This window comes from Vulpes lagopus, chromosome 5 (genome assembly GCF_018345385.1).
Source record: "Vulpes lagopus strain Blue_001 chromosome 5, ASM1834538v1, whole genome shotgun sequence".
In the NCBI taxonomy this organism is placed as follows: Eukaryota; Metazoa; Chordata; class Mammalia; order Carnivora; family Canidae; genus Vulpes; species Vulpes lagopus.
In genome coordinates, this window is record NC_054828.1 from 17,515,667 (window position 1) to 17,531,972 (window position 16,306).

Here is a 16,306-nt window from a genome sequence, read left to right on the forward strand (position 1 = left end):
ACACAGCTAATGAGAAATAGCGCTGATGCTTGAACCCAGGTTTAGGACTCCCAAGCTCTTTTCCTCTCCTCGATGAGCTGCTTCAGCCACCATGCCAAAGACAAGGGATCCAAACACACAGAGACCCTACTACATGCCAGGCACCATGTTTGCAATGGGATCCCTGTGACCACTTGAGCTTCTGTTAAAAATGACTTCCTGCTTTCTCTCTTCTCCACCCATCTGGAGCTCACTGAGTCATCCCCAAATGGGAAATGAGGCTCAGTATGTTTAATTAAAAGTAATATCTTCTCTTTGCCAAGATTCCTTGTCCTAATCCTGATGCAAATAGAAAGGACAGGTGGCTTCAGAAAAGCAAGGAGGTACAAATACTAGTAATCTCCAACTTCCAGAATACTTTATCCAAATTCTGTATCGGCCATGGAAGGTCTTCACTGGCTATCATTAGACTGGCATGAAAATCCCAGTGCAGAGCTTTCACCAGTCACGGTCAAAGGAAGGAAGCACCTTACCCAGGAGGCAGAGCAGGGCCAGATGGAAAAGCAAACACTTGGCGACAAGTTGAGAAGGGCTGTTCATGCTTCCCATATGTCTGCCACATTCTGGGCACTATCTGTGGCTCTTTCCATATTATCTCATTTAACCCCAAGGGCAAGTGAGGCAGGTGCCACTATTTCTATTTTTATTGATGAAGAACCGAGTGCCTGAGAAATTGTCGCCTGCTCAGAGACATAGGACTTGAGCCAAGCTGCATCAGATTTTCGGCATAGGTGACTTAAAGTTCATAGCAATTCAGCAACATCACCTCGACCCTCAGTAGAGTGAGTGGGCAAGGCCAAGTTTGGATAATGGAAAGCAGATCAGCAGTGAGAAGAGGGGCAGGTGAGTGAAGCTGCGGATGCAGTCATCTGGATTCAGGTGTCCTGCATGCTGAGCCCTTACCAGTAGCAGAGACGTCACAGGAAGAGTAAGGACAACAGAAATCCAGACATCAAAGGCTGGACCAGAGGCCTCTCTAAGACCCATCCAGTCCCTGCATTCCTTGACTAAAATTCCTCCTCAGAGGCTCTCCTCAGTGGCCTCAAATCTTGGGATTTGTCAGGACTGTGGGTAGAGCTAGTCTGTGCCCACAGACCTAAAGTCAAAGACAAATGTCAGATCTACACTCCCTTAAGAGGGCTGGGTGTGGGGTTTGCTTTGAGGACGAAGGGGATGTGCAGAATGGATGGAGGTAAACGGATTAAATTTTTTATCTTCACAAAGTTCAATCTGAGAAGCCATGTCCAGAAGAGGACCTTAAACTTGGTGGAAATTTCCTTCAGGTCTTTCTCTCCTGCTCACCATGCACAGTGATCTCTTTCATGGGTCTCCTCTGGCCTATAAAGTGAGCTTTCATGTCCTCTGTGCAAAATTGGTTTCCCTAACGTGCTGAAAATAGAAGAGATGTACACAGCCGTGTTTTCCCTCTGGCTACACAGCGAGACTACCTCAAGAGAAGCAGAGGCCTGGCCGTCAAACCCAGCCATCGGTGGGAGGCCAGCCTGGGCCAAGCCCAAGGGTAACAGTGCCAGAGACCTGGTAAGCTGGAAACTCCAGTCTATGGGCTTTCCCTGAGCTTTGGCTTGGTACTCAATACAACTTTCTAGGTTTAAGAACAATAGAAACGGCATCAACAATGATTTTTTTGAATGTCTCCTATGGGGCCAGGATCTGAGTGAGGTGCTGGGGTATAAAACAAACCAAATGTGCTCCCTGGAGCTTATCGTCTACAGTCTAGACTGGTACCATCCAATGGAAGTATAATGTGATCTATACATGCCATCATTTTGAACCCAAGGAGCACATTTGGGAAAAAATCCCCCAGATTTTCTAGCAGCATTTAAAGAAGTAAAAAAAGAAACAAATTAAGTTAACTTTAGTAATATATTTTGTTTAATCCAATATCTAAAACTTTATCACCTCAACATGTAATCAACATAAAAACAGAAAATTTATAATTTTTTTGGTACTAAATTTCAAAATATGGTATGTGTTAATCCTGACGGCACCTCTCAGCTCACATGAGCCATATTTCAAGTGCTCAACAGCCATGAGGGCTCGGGGCATCACACTGAGTGACACTGCTCTGGACTGTGAAGATGGAGGATTGAGTGGTGACAGTGACAGCTGACAGCTCTTCGAGGCAAACAGTGCAATAAAATTACCACCGATGGTATTTATCAAGCAGTTACCACATGCCAGTCACTCATGTGATCTTCCCGAATGACCCTAAAAGACTGCCATGCCCACTTTACAGATGAGGGAAGTGAGGGGCAGAGAGGTTACACCTGTTGCCCAAAGTCACAAATGTAATCAAGGACACATGGATGCGGAGCCCAGAGCCTGTGCTGGTACCCAGAGCATCATCCCAGGTCTTGAGCACAGAGTCAGAACCCACTCTCCTCAATCTTACCAGTGTTGCTCTTTGTGATGAAGATCAAGCAGGAGGACATATCTGGAGCCCTTGGTAAACTGTGAAGGGCATTGTATCAAATACAGAGTCCTACTAAGTGCTTTATAATGTACTATCTGCAGCTAAATGGCCTGGGTTCAAATCTCACCTCTGCCACATATGAGCTGTGTGACCTCCAACAAGTTATGTACCTCCCTATGCCTCAGTTTCCTTGTCTGCATAATGCAAATAATAAGGGTCATCATGAGGATTATGTGAATGAATATAAATAAAGTGCCTACCGAGCACCTAACTTGGTACCTAAGCAGTCAATAGTAAGGAGCAGCTCTAAATATTTTGATATAAGCAGGGTTTAGATGCTGTGGGGGTCTCTAAAGTGTCTAGAAGGAAGAGGAGAAAAGCAGAAAGCAGAGAGAAGGGCCAATCATCCATCCACTGTAAAGTGCCGGTGTTAGCCCCCTCCCCCCCTGCCCCAAACTGCCCACCCAGGGCTGCTTCCTCATCTCTGGATGAATAGGACGGAATACAAGGTACACACTATTGTGAGCTGAATTGTGTCCCTCCAAAATTCATACATTAGAGTCCTCAGGCCTGGTCCCTCAGAATATGATCCTATTTGGAGATGGGGCCTTTACAGAGGTCATCACATTAAAATGAGGTCATTAGGGTGGACCCCGATCCAGTGTGACTGGTGCGGTATAGACAGAGGAAGTGTGGACGCGGCAGGATAGGGAGACTGCCACCTCCACTCCAAGGAGAGAGACTGCAAAGGCCCCTTCCAGGCCCACACCTTGATTTTGGCCTTCTGGCCTCCAAACCGGGAGACCACAGAAGTCTGCTGTTGGAGCCCCTGCTCCCCACCCACGGGATGTGTTACAGCAGCCCTACCACACGGACACCCACAGGGACGTGCATCTCCCCCCTCACCCCGACCCCTGACCCTGCAGGACTGCAGAAGGGCTCAGGGGTCAGCACCCAGCCCCAGCCCCACAGCCTGCTGGGAAAACTCTCCGTCTCCTCGGCCAGCTCGCTGGGGTGGACCCGCTGCTGTGGAAAACTGCCCAGGAAGGTAGGCTGCGTCTTTGAACACTACTCACTCTGTTTCCCCTGTTACCTTCAAAATTCCCCTCTGTCGAGTGGAAGAGAAATAAAGCGTGTCTTTATGCAGCCCAGGCTGCCTTGGACAGCACGCTCCGGCCTGAGCCAAGACAGACACAGTGGCTCATTGAGCACCGTGCTCCCTCCGTGTGTTCTGGACACACTACACCGGAGCCCCTGGACCCTCCAAAATGCACACACGTCCATCTGGGTCCTGGGCAGCAAAGGCGGGGTGAAGGCACAGAGGCACCTCGGGTCGCCTGCTGCCCCGACTATCTGTTGACTCAGCGCGTGGGGCATATTTCTTCTCTCCCTTCCAGGATCCCATAATCAGAGGCAGTTACTGCTAATTCCCTGAGTGAGCAGGGAGACGGGACATACGTGATTCCTCATGTGCTGCTCCCAGGGGGAGCCTGGGAGGGGGGCCAGCCTGCAAACCATTTCGGAGGGGTTCCTCATATTTGCTGCAGGGAGAAAAGCAGCACTGTGACTCTGATCCATTTGCTCTCCTGCAAACTGCTGTGTGAGAGGCAGCTTCCTGGAAGAAGCTCTTCTCCACTCTTCTCCACTCTTCTCCACAAACAGCTTCTCTGGTTCTAATCAATCACGCCTTTCACCTGGGAGGATTAGTTAAACATGGACAAGTCTTGTGTTCTAGAACGCGGATCACTGTCAGGAATGGAAAAGGTGGATAAATGGCCCCTTAGGGGAGAGGGTGTGGAAACTTTAAAGTGTATTCTCTCGGTTTCCCTCCCAGGGAGAAGACCCTCCAAACAGTGACCTCAAGATGCTGCCCAGAACACAGACCAGGTCGCCTGAACCTGAAAAACCACCGGGTGTTCCGGGGCAGCTGAGAGAGGGCTCTGCCATTGATGAGCTTTGCGGCCTTATGTTACTCAGCTTCCCTGAGCCACATTTCCTTTCTTGATCAATTTTTAAAACAATAAAGAGGCAGTGTCTAATGATTTTCGCTGGCATGTTGTCCTTCTGCAGAGAATATTCCATGTATCAGAAACCCTGAAACCTCCTGGGTGAGGCCAGAGGCAGGGATGTGGGCTGGGTCACCTGTGGAGCCTTGGCACCTAGAAGGGCTCAATAAATGCTTGCTGAGCAGAAATAAAGACTGACAAGGTCTTCTTTGTTCCTCCACTGCCCCTTGCCTCCTGTCCAACAAAGTCCCTGTGGTTGTAAAGACGGTATGTGGATGTTTTACTCTGTATCTCATGGGCTGGGGGTGACATTCCAAAGTCCTACGAGTGAAGCTGGCAGGGGCCACTTGTGCATCAGTTAGACCCATCTCAGTTAGCCTGGGGCTATGGACATCATGGGGCTCGGATGCCACAGAGGCCAACAGGGTCACCACATGCACCCTGACCTCCTCCAGCATACCACCTTTGGTCCCATTGGGAACCAAGATGGCGGAGTTGGTTTAACAGGTCTATAGCATACCCCAACTACACTCTGGAACTTTCTTTTTTAAAAGATTTTACTTATTCATGAGAGACACAGAGAGAGAGGCAGAGACACAGGCAGAGGGAGAAGCAGGCTCTCCACAGGGAGCCTGATGTGGGACTCGATCCAGCACCCTGGGATCATGACCTGAACCAAAGACAGACACTTGACCACTGAGCCACCCAGGTGCCCCACTCTGTAACTTCCTAACGCAAACATGCTTCCTGGGTTCACTGATTATATTTCCACCCTCCTTTTTACCCCAATCGCTTACCCACTTCCTGGAACACTCTCTATTAGGCTGACTTTCCTGTGTATTCTGTGTGAGGAGCAAGGAATATGGCAAGGCAGTCTGACACTTACTAGGGACTTCTGGCTATGGAAACCAAGGAGGCCCCTGCCTCCCACACACCTTTCCTAGCCTCCGGAGGGTTCCCCAAGTGCATGCTGTCTGAGGAATCATAAACCATGTTCTCCCTCCTCCCCAACCTTCTGCTCAGCCTCTCAGCCTCGGGCTTCTGGGCAAAAGCCTGACAGATCTTTGGGGAACAAGAACAGAGAAGGATTCTATCCCTCACCATTCTGCTGAGGCTAGAGGGGCAGCGCTGCCTCCATGTTGGCATCTCTTAAATCAATTAGTAACGAATTAAAAGAAATGCCATGAAGTGGAACATACTTGCCCACAGCTGCAGCTCCAAGGTCAGGAGGATTTGTACTGAGCAGCTGGAAGCCCTTCGGAGTTCTGCAAAGCCACTCACCTCACCACTGTCCAAAAAAGGGCACGTAGAAAGCTTCCCCATCAAATCCACAAAGCTTCCTGCCATTTCCATCAACTGGGCATGAATGCCATGCTCCCATTCCCCCCAAATTCTCAGCATTTCCCAGATTTTCAAGAAGGGATAAGACAGCAAGGAGCAGAGACCCAAAACACACATGCGAGCAGCCAAAGGACGAGAGAATGAGAGCTAACAGCATGCTCCTTCTTGGCTAGACATGGTGTCAGATGCTTCATGTATATTTCCTTCAATCCTTACAGTGCAGATGCTGTGAGCCTCTCAATTCTGAACGTGGAGGGGCTTGTGATCTGATGATGAGCTCACACTCTCAGGGAAGGTGGAGGCAGAGATTAATACAGGAAGTAGGGATGAGGGGCTGCAGGGTGATCCTGGCTCACTTTGTGGGAAGGCCAGACGTTAGCATTGGTCTGAAAGTGACCTCGCATCAACCCAGCTTCAGCAAAGGGATGGGGTTGTCTGGCCCAATTCCTTGCTCCTGGTCAGTGGACCGGACAAAGTCTCTAGAGCCTCGGGCTGGGGATAGATGGTGCCCAGGAGGTACAAACCCCCACAAGAAGGGTGCAGGAAGCTTCTCCACAAGGTGTACCCTCCTCTGTGCTCTCATTCAGTACAGGGTATCCTTCCCATGGGGAATCCAGGGACCAGGGACACTGCACCCCCTGCCAGAAGAACCCAGTGTTAACTTCCATGCTCAGCCCTCTCCACACACATCCATATCCTTGGCCATTTCCCACAGTCTGTGGGACCTCCCATGTCTAGTTTGATCTTACCACTAGCACCTACTCCCATATCCCTAAGCCTTTCTAGAAAAGTCTATGTGAGGAGCTGATTGAAAATTCTTTGAGTCCACCAAGAGCTAGGATAAGCCCAGAGGATTCTGAATTCTGAATACCTGCTGAGCTGCAGACCAGAGCCAGAGAGCTGGGGTTCTAATCCTATTTTGCCACTACCTGCTACATGCACCCGGAACATCACTTCACCCCTCTGACTCAGTTTCCTTGCTGGAGAGAATGGTAGCTCCTACCTTATGGGGTGATTGATATAGTTCCATGAGATCATGTAAAATGATGACATGAATACAGATCTCAGATCAGTGTCTGGCTTGTGGTAGGGACCTGAGATTACAGGGTTGCGACATGGTGGCCTCTGTGGCCCTCTCACTCACAGGGAGATAGCATCTTCTTTCTGCTCAGGTACCTGGACTCGCACACATGGCCCATCCCACTCATACACATCTTGGCATAGGTTGGGGTAGCCGCTGACAGTAGGGTACCTGCCATGCAGTAGATGCTCAGAAATATTTGTTTGAAGAGGGTAAATGCAGGTAGAAGCCACCCAAAGGTCAACTGATGGATGAGTAGGTGAAGAAAATGTAGGATTTCCATAGAATGAAATGTTATTCAGCCTTGAGAAGAAGGGATTCCTGTCTCATGCTGCGCGAATGAACCCTGAGGACGCGAGGGTCTGTGAAGTAATCCAGTCATCAAAAGATAAATGTCATATGATTCTGCTTGTATGAGGCACCTAAAGTATTTGAGCTTAGAGAAACAGAAGTAGAACAGTGGTTGCTGGAGGCGAAGTGGAGGGGAAACAGGGAACTGTTCAGTGGGTGCAGTCTCTGTTGTGCAAGATGAAAAAGTTCTAGAGAACTATTGCACAACAACGTGAATATACTTGACGCCAATGAACTGCAGACTTGGTGATGCTTATGGCAAATTTCACGTTATGGGTTGTCTACCACAATTTATAAAAAGGAGAGATGCCTCCTTTTACAAAATGGACGGTCCCTGGGCCCAGGGAAGAGCAGGCTGGCCCACCATGTGGGTGGGGAGTACCTCCAGAGCAGGGCTGCGGCTCCTGGCCCTTTGCACCTGCTTCCAGGGGGAAACAGAGCTCAAGATCAAAACCAACAAGGCTCATCAGCTCACAGCCTCATTTCAACCTGCAAGCAGTGTTGGGGCTTCCAAGATGGAGTGGTTGGCTCTTCCAGACTGAGTTTGTAAATGCTGCCTTCTGTCTTGGGCCTTAGGGATTTAGGACCTGGCCAGTTAATGGTAAACACAGCAGTGGTAGAACAGTTTCTAAATGACACACACACACTGCTCTACAGAGGCAAGCTGGCCGGACATACACCAGTGCTCAGGGCCGGCTGGTTGGAGCTACTTTGCAAGGTGGCTGCTGTGCCCCTCACTGCCCGCCCCCACACCTTGTCTAGTGCCTTCCTCTCTTCTTGGGACAACCCAGGATGTGGGACCCCATCAGCTGCTGCCTGTGGGGCCAATAGGCACGGCTCCCCAGAGAGCGGCTTCCCTTTGCGTAATTAGATCAATTATCTTGCTGCCGACAATTACTGTCATTGCCTGGTGCCGCTTTTAGTTTATTTGGCAGTTATTCTTCTCCTCTCAATCAAACTACAAGTAGGATGGCACCGAAAATGTAAATGACTGTTAAAAAATACTTAGAACTCTCTGCATTTTTCATGAATCTCTAAGAACTGGGTGAGTGAGAAGGATGGCACAAACATGGGCTGGGACCACGGTGGGTAAAAATCACACGTCCTTTATACTTCCCAGCCCCCCTACATGCATCTACTTATCCTTACTCTACCCCACCCTGTTGCCCTCCTTGTCTGGTGTCACCTAAACCAGGGGTCCTGCTCCTGAAAAGACACAGAAAAGAGATAAAATGTTAACTCTGTATAAGGCAAAGACTAGGGTCAGGGGGGATACCCCCAGAAAACACCTACTGAGAGCTTCTGGAAACAAGATCCGGATAAGAAAATAGGTCAGGTTAGCAAGAGCTGGGACTGGAAGGAGCCAAGGGCAGTAGAAAGAATAAATTAAAAAAAAAAGATTTTTTAAAAATTGGAATAAAGAGCAATAAATAAAGACTTTGGGGAAAGAGTTAGAAGAGGGGACTGGGGGTCATGGGGTTGGGTTTTGTTTCATCAAAACCTCCCAGAATGGCCTTGGGTTGGTCACTTCTGCTCAGTGCTCCCACCAGCACAAGCAGCAGTGGCCAGGGAGGGGCCCAGCCAGAGAACCCCAGGTTGGACCCGCCTGCAGGTGAGGGCTGTGTAGAGGGGGTGAGGGGCTTCTCCCACCCCCAAAATAGAACTACTCTCTTTCATCTAGGATTCCAAGTTAATATTTTTTTACAGTGTTTTTCTTCTCAAAAACATTGGCAGGGGGTAGGGGCACTGCTGTTATGTGTGGTTATGAATGGCACGGTACCTTGAACAGAGCACATAATCAATGTTAATTAAATTATAGGCACTCAAACATCCCCCATTTCAAAATGAACAATCCAGGTGTCATATTCTTGGCTCACGCTAAACCTTTTCAGTGAGGATCCACAGGTCATTTTCACATGAACAGACACCAAATTGTAAAACAGGGCTCTTACATCCAGTATTAATTTTTTAATGCAAATAAGAATTGAGCATAAAGCTTTAGAGTCACTTAGAAATCCAACGGTGTTATGCTGGATGGCTTTAAACCAGGAGAGGTAATGGCAATGGCATCCTGATAAAATCCAGGTATAAGAAGAGGCCTTTTTAGCTATCATGAAAATGGGGCTGAAATTGAGGAATGATAGTAATGATGATTAATAAATACTACATGCTCAGCTCTTCACAAGAATCAAATCATTTAACCCGTGACAACCCCATGAGCAGGGCCATTATTGTCTGTGATTTGCCCAATGATCACAGTGGATGTAACCTCAGGCTGTGTAGCTTCCCGATGTTCAGTTCTTAACCACCCCACATTTGCCAGGCCCTCAGCAACACTGCCTGAGGGAGTGTCTACTGTGTGCAGGACCCCCGGGTCAAAGCTCATCAAGCACTGCTGTGCCTCCTACATTTTAGCCTGAAATCCAGTCTGATTTCAAATTCCAGCCCACATGGAATTACCCTCCCTGGCTGGCAAAGGCCTGTATGGAAACCTGGTTCCTCCTCTTCTGCCCTGTAGACTGTGCAAACACACGGGTCGCCACTCCCACTATCATCTCCTCCTGTAGTGCCCTCCTACCGCTGGCACTGGGCCTGCAGCTCCAAAGTGAATAAGCAGGTGTGAGAGTGACCCTTTCACAGAGTTGGCTTCCAACTAGTGAGATTAACTGAGCAAATGCCCACACACCCCAGGGTTGATGAGGTATTTAGATCGTGGCACCTAGAGTTTAAAGCATAAATAGAAGATTCTCTGCCTGGAAAGAGAAATGTAAAACACATCCCCAAACTCACTAGCTTCTGGCTATAGCGGCAGGAGACCCTGATGAAGAGTCAGACCAAAGCCCTCTGAATAGCTGCCCCTCCGCCCCCATCTAGGTGACCTTCCCAGCAGCGTCATCGAGGCCACTTCTCCCTTGCTGGAAGAGTCTGAAGGATGTAGATGAAAACAAACCAGGGAAGTTCCTAAATTTTTTTGACCACACGCCCAGCACTGAAGACAGAGTGGGTAATTTTCATTATTGCAAAACGCTGAGTTGCAGAGCAATGCCATAACCCTGCATCCTCCTCCCTCCCCACCTCTACTTCTCACCAGTCCTCCCTCAACCCTTCTGTTTGCCCTGGGGGACAAGGAAAGCTTTCTTCTAGAACCGAGGGACCCAGTGATTAACAAAGTGCCTCCTGAGGACCCAGGGCTGCCAGGACACTGGTTCCAGGGGCCGGCAGCCTCCTGCCTCTGTATGGGAATTTACTAGGATCTCGCTGGTGACCTCCATCATGGCAGGTCACTGCACGGAGCACTGCGTTCCCATTCTGTTATTCCAAGGGGTGTCTTTTTCTCCTTCTTGCCTACTTTGTATGCAACTGGCACGAAACTCCTAATCTGTCAAACACACAATACTCTAAACTCCTGGGCAAATCTGTGTCCAGAGAGTTGGTATGTTAAAGATTTTATTCTTTTTTTTTTTTTAATTGCTCCATTGTGGAAGAGGCCCTTGAAGGCTTTAAAAAAGCCACATCAGGGATCCCTGGGTGGTGCAGCGGTTTGGCACCTGCCTTTGGCCCAGGGCGCGATCCTGGAGACCCGGGATCAAATCCCACGTCGGGGTCCCAGTGCATGGAGCCTGCTTCTCCCTCTGCCTGTGTCTCTACCTCTCTCTCTCTCTCTCTCTCTCTCTCTCTCTCTCTCTCTCTCTCTCTCTGTGACTATCATAAAAAAAAAAAAAAAAAAAAAAAAAAAAAGCCACATCAGTCCACCCCCTTACGCTGGCCTAAGCTGTGCTTGGAGAGGAAGTTCTGGAAAACCGATCTGAGTCCAATCCTAGCCCTGCTGCTGTGTAACCTCAGGCGAGACTTGAGACTCTCTGAACCCATTTTTTCCTTGCCTGTGAGGGGCTCATAATAGCATGTGCCTAGCAGAGTTGGCTAGCAAGATGAGAAATAGTATGTGCAGCATGCCCTGTAACATAACATCTTGCCCTGTACATAGAAAATACTTAGGGCAAGATAGGGAATACTGCAGTTATGATTATGGGTAATAGTAAAGTTACCCACATCTCTAACATGGCAAGGGTTGGTGACCTCAGCTCTGGTACATTGTTCTGTGCCCTACTGGTGCTCCCAAACTATTGACAGACATGTGTTGGCTATTCTCCATTTGCTCTTCTTTCTGTCCTCCCATCCATCCTCTACTCCTCTCTCTTCCCCAGGAGGCTGATCCCATGGACCACATCAGCAAGCCTCCAGGCTGATTGTTGGATAACCTGTTTCAGTTTGGCCAATATGAGGAAAGAACCAACAGAAGGAAGTGGGGAAGGGAGGGAGGGAGGGAGGGGGAGGGAGAGGGAGAGAAGGAGAAAGAAAGGGGAGAGGAGAGTGGACAGAGGACAGAGATTAGGCTGTATATCTCCTGCTTCCACTACAGTTCTATTGCCTCATTCCTTCAGGCCATCCCTTCAGTGGCAATGGCTTATCTCTATGGCCAGTCTCAGGGCACCTGAAACCTTACTGGTTACGTTGTTCCTGCTCATATCTCTGCAAGTGGTTCCTTCAGTAGGGAGTTTCAGAGGTTGAATCTGTTTCCTGCTAACCCACTGAAGTACTATGGCCATCCCTTCAGTGGATGGCATAATGATAAAGGGAGTGGTCCAGAGGGAGCCCAGCTTTGGCGATGTCCCCAAATGACCTTGCTCCTAGGTTGTAACTTTGAAACCCTGGCTGGACTAAAGTGAAACCAAATGCAGACCAGGCACTTGTACCACATCAGATGCCTAGGGCTTTCAGGGATGTACATTCCAGGGGTGCTTGGGTGGCTCAATTGGTTAGGTGTCTGCCTTCGACACAGGTCATGATCCTGGGGTCCTGGGATCAAGCCTCACATCAGGCTCCCTGCTCAGTGGGGCGTCTGCTTCTCCCTCTGCCCCTCCCTCTGTCCATGCTCTCTCTCTCAAATAAATAAATAAAATCCAAAAAATTTTTTAAAAAGAGGAAGGTACGTTCCGTATAATAGCAAAAGGATGGAAACAACATAAATGTGCAACAGTGGGGGCCTCGTTAAGTGGGGGGTAACAGAAATAGGATGGTGTGGTAGTCAGCCCCCACAGTGGCTCTGAAGGACCCTCCCTCCTGGTATTCATGTCCTCCAACACTAAACAGAGATGACCCCTGTGACAAATAGACTACTACCCAAGTGGCAGTGTGTGACCCTCAAAGTTAGGTCAGAGAAAAGACATAGCTTCTTCTTAGATGAGATGTCTAGATGTCTTCTTAGATGTCTCCCTCTGGAATCATTCATTCTAGAGGAAACCCGCTGCCATGCTGCGAGGACACTCAAAAGCCACCAGTGGAAAGGCCACATGGAAAAGCACCACTTGTCAGCAGCGGGAGTGAACCACCTTGGAAGGAGGTCCTCCTGTCCAGCCTTCAGGTGATTATGGCCCAGGCAACAAGTGACTGCAACCCAAACCAGAATTGCCCAACCAAGTCACTCTCAAATTCCTGACCCACAGAAATTGTAAGAGATAATGATTATTGTTTCAGCCACTAAATAGCGGGGGTGATTTACTGTATCAACAGATATAGTAAATGTAAATGGAAACATTGTACAGTAGATAAAAATTGTAATTTGGAGCATTATTTCATGAAGCAGAAAATGCTCACAATTTATTAAGTCAAAAGAACAAGATATAGGCTACGTTCTCATTTTTTAAAAATTTATATTTTTATATATTTCTCAAAAATGACTGGAAGAAAATAAATTTAAATGCTTACATTGATTACCTTTGAGTAAAAGAATTAAAGTCCTTCTAATTTTCTTTATGTCTTCTTGTGTTTTCCAAAGTGATCACTTTTTATAATTCAAAAAATAACTTTCCTGGCATATATAAAATTTTTTAATGGAAATTTACTTTACATAAGTGAAAATGTTTGGCTCCAGCTTTCAAGAGGAGCCTGTTGACTTACAGCAGGAAAACACAAAGACAATGCCCACCTTGCAGGCTGCTCCCGGTCCCCTTCCTGATCTCATCTTGCTTCCTTCCTGTAGATCTAGCCTGGCAGCTCCACGACAGCATCCAGCCCAGAGTATCCTTCAGAGAGTCAGAGAAGCTTGGATGTGACTGGGACCCTCAGAGGCTCCACTTACTGCACTGTGACAATGGACTGCCCAGGCTCTTCTTGAATACTTCCTGTGATGGGGAGTTCACCTCCATGAGGCAGCCCATCCAATGGCAAGCAACTCTCATTGTTAGAAATGTCTCACTGAGCATTTTGGCGGCTGCTGTTGGTTGGGGCTGTCCCGTATCTAAGGCAGGAAGATGATGGCCGCAAAGAAGACGGAAAGGTCACTGGAGTTGATCAACTCTAGACTCTAACTAGTTATGAAAAGCGGAAAGTACGTGCTGGTGTACAAGCAGACTCTGATAATGATCAGACACGGCAAAGCAAAACTGGTCATCCTGGCCAACAACTGCCCGGCTTTGAGGAAATCTGAAATAGAATACTATGCCACGTTGGCTTAAACTGGTGTCCATCACTACAATGGCAATAATATTGAATTGAGCACAGCATGTGGGAAATACTATAGAGTATGCACTGATATCATTGATCCAGGTGATTCTGATATCATTAGAAGCATGCCAGAACAGACTGATGAAAAGTAAATCACGCAAAATTTTTATTTTTTTTTTTAAATTTTCTTTAATAAAACTGGGCAGAGCTTGTTTTAAAGAAAAAAAAAGAAAGAAAGAAAGAAATGTCTAAGATGAATGGCTATGCCCCTTAAAGTTGGTCACTTATTTAAACAGGAAAGAGTGGCTGGTGTGCAAGCACCATGACAGCAGGCGCGCTTTGCTTTGCTTATTGCTGTATCCTTTGTACCCAGCACAGTACCTGATGTACAGGAGGTACACAAATATTTCCTGAATGAATGACTGAGTAGGTGAATGGAAGAACAGAGAGCATTTACCAGGCACTTAACACTCTGGGGGCTCAGCCTTGAGTCTAATGCATCCCATCTTGGCCTTCTTGGAGTTTAGAGCCTGGCAGGCAAGATGGGCATCAACGAGTAGTAACTAAATAACGAACTGATGAGTGCAATGAAGGACCACTTCAAGGGGCTCCAGGTCATCTGGTTTAGGGAGGTCCCAGGAAAGCTTTCCTGAGAAAGCAACATTTAGGACATGGTCTGAAGAAAAGGCAGGCGCTGGCCAAGCAAAGCGGGGGGAAGAAGGATGAAGAGGGGGAGGAGGAGGAATGTTGCAAGCAGAAAAGAGGACAAGTGGGGACCAGAGAAGCTCAGGGCGAGAGAGAAACAGAAGAGTGACAGCGGGCAGGGCCACTGAGGGAAGGGTGAGGACAGAGACAGGGCCTTGGGAAGCAGGACACAGAAGGGGGGTGATGTGTGCAGACCATCACACCTGCATCCATCCTCTGGGGAGCAGCAGGTTCAGCCGGCGACATTATGCACATGGCACTCAGGAAAGGGCTAGGCAGGGGCTGATGTGGGCTGGGTGATGGACGGTACGGCCCCACTGTCGGGGCCCCTGGAGAACCACATCGGCTGGACCACCACAATGACCAGCTTGGATGAGGCAGGGCCAGTGAGGGTGAGCATGGCAGGTGGATGGCTGCCTGCTAGAAGCCCGGCCAACCTGCTGGGAGGTGTTCACCCCCTTAGGATCAAGAACTGTGCTCTGTAAACTCATCTGCTTTGCTGCTATTGTTTTTTTTTCTCATTTTGGATTTATCCTACCTACCTTTATCCTTTCATTTATCCTAAACGAAGTATTTCATTTATCCTTTCATTTCCTAGTTTAATTTCCTTTTAATAAAGCCCTAATCTTGTCTTGGCTCACCTAATGGGAAAAGGGATTAGTCTCTGGCTAACCCAGGAGGAAGGGGGGCAACTGGGGGCCCTTGGGGTCCCGAGAGGGGAAAGTAGGAGTCAGGGATGTACTTCCTAGCCCAGGAAGAGACTGCAAACTTGAGGAAGGGGGCAAAATAAGAGCCACTAAAGTGCCCACCCCGCCCCTGGGTCACTGCTCCCTGAGCTAGTGCCAAACTTCCCATACAAATGTCTCTTCCAAAGCCGGAGCAGGGAGGCCTGAACTCCAGTCCTGGCCCATCCCCTGGCCCTGCTCTGGGTAAGTTCTTAAACCCCCACTTCAAGCCTCAATTTCTACACTTGTGTGATAGACTAATAACCAGGATTTCTGCCACAGAGGATTCTTGCAAGTATCTGGCACAGAGAGAATGCATTTGAAAGTCTGATGAACCCTGCTTCAGGGGTTGGTCCTTGGGGGGGTCAGTCCTCTGGGGTACATGCAGAGAAGCCATGGACCTGCTCCAGGACCCGGGGCCAGTCTCTGTAACCACCCCTCTCAGCTCTGACCAGACTCTCCCAGACTCAGGCACCTACGAGGTCTAAGTTCAACCCCACTTTCCGGGGACAGACCCATGTTGGAGACGCCAGTATTCTTCTCCGACCCCTCCTGGCCAGCCCTGCTGTCTTACTCTAGGGTTGGGAGTGTGCAAGCCAAGGCCACAGCATACGGAAGGTCCATGACTCAAGCCCAGACTCCAAGTCTAGGGCTCTTTCCTCTGCCTCCTAATGCTGTTCCCGAGACCCCAAAACATGGAGCGGGAAAGTTCCTCAGGAAGGAAGGCAGATTGGCTAGTCGGGATGCCTAGGCAGCGCCGGTCAACACCAGTGAGCACAGGTATGCCTTTTGAAGGGAGAAAGACTGGCCCCATGTTGGACACTGGAGGTAGAAAACAGAATCTGGTCTTGATGAAGGATGGAACATAGGAGAAGCTAATTAGAAGGTAACAGAGGGAAGCATTGGGTGGGTGGGTGATATCCAGGAGGCTGTCTCATGTCATTTTAAGGGTGGAGAGTCAAAAGGCAACCTGAGATGAAATGCATCGGAGGAGGATGTCTGAAAGGTGGGGAGCAAACCATTCGAGGGACTTCTGGAAAGTTCTCCAAATGGACAGATAGTCAGGAGTGTGTGCTCTGGGTGTGTCAGGTAAAGGCTGCAAGACGCACATCCAGCCTCT

General features: G+C 48.6%; 1 protein-coding gene and 1 pseudogene across 3 annotated transcripts in view; one reads left to right on the forward strand and one right to left on the reverse strand.

Moving 5' to 3' along the window:
* CHST11 (carbohydrate sulfotransferase 11) overlaps positions 1 to 16,306 on the reverse strand; it is a 275,929-nt gene that overhangs the window by 85,740 nt on the left and 173,883 nt on the right. The gene's annotated exons all lie outside the window — the stretch shown is intronic.
* Positions 13,564 to 13,908, forward strand: LOC121491607 (annotated as a pseudogene).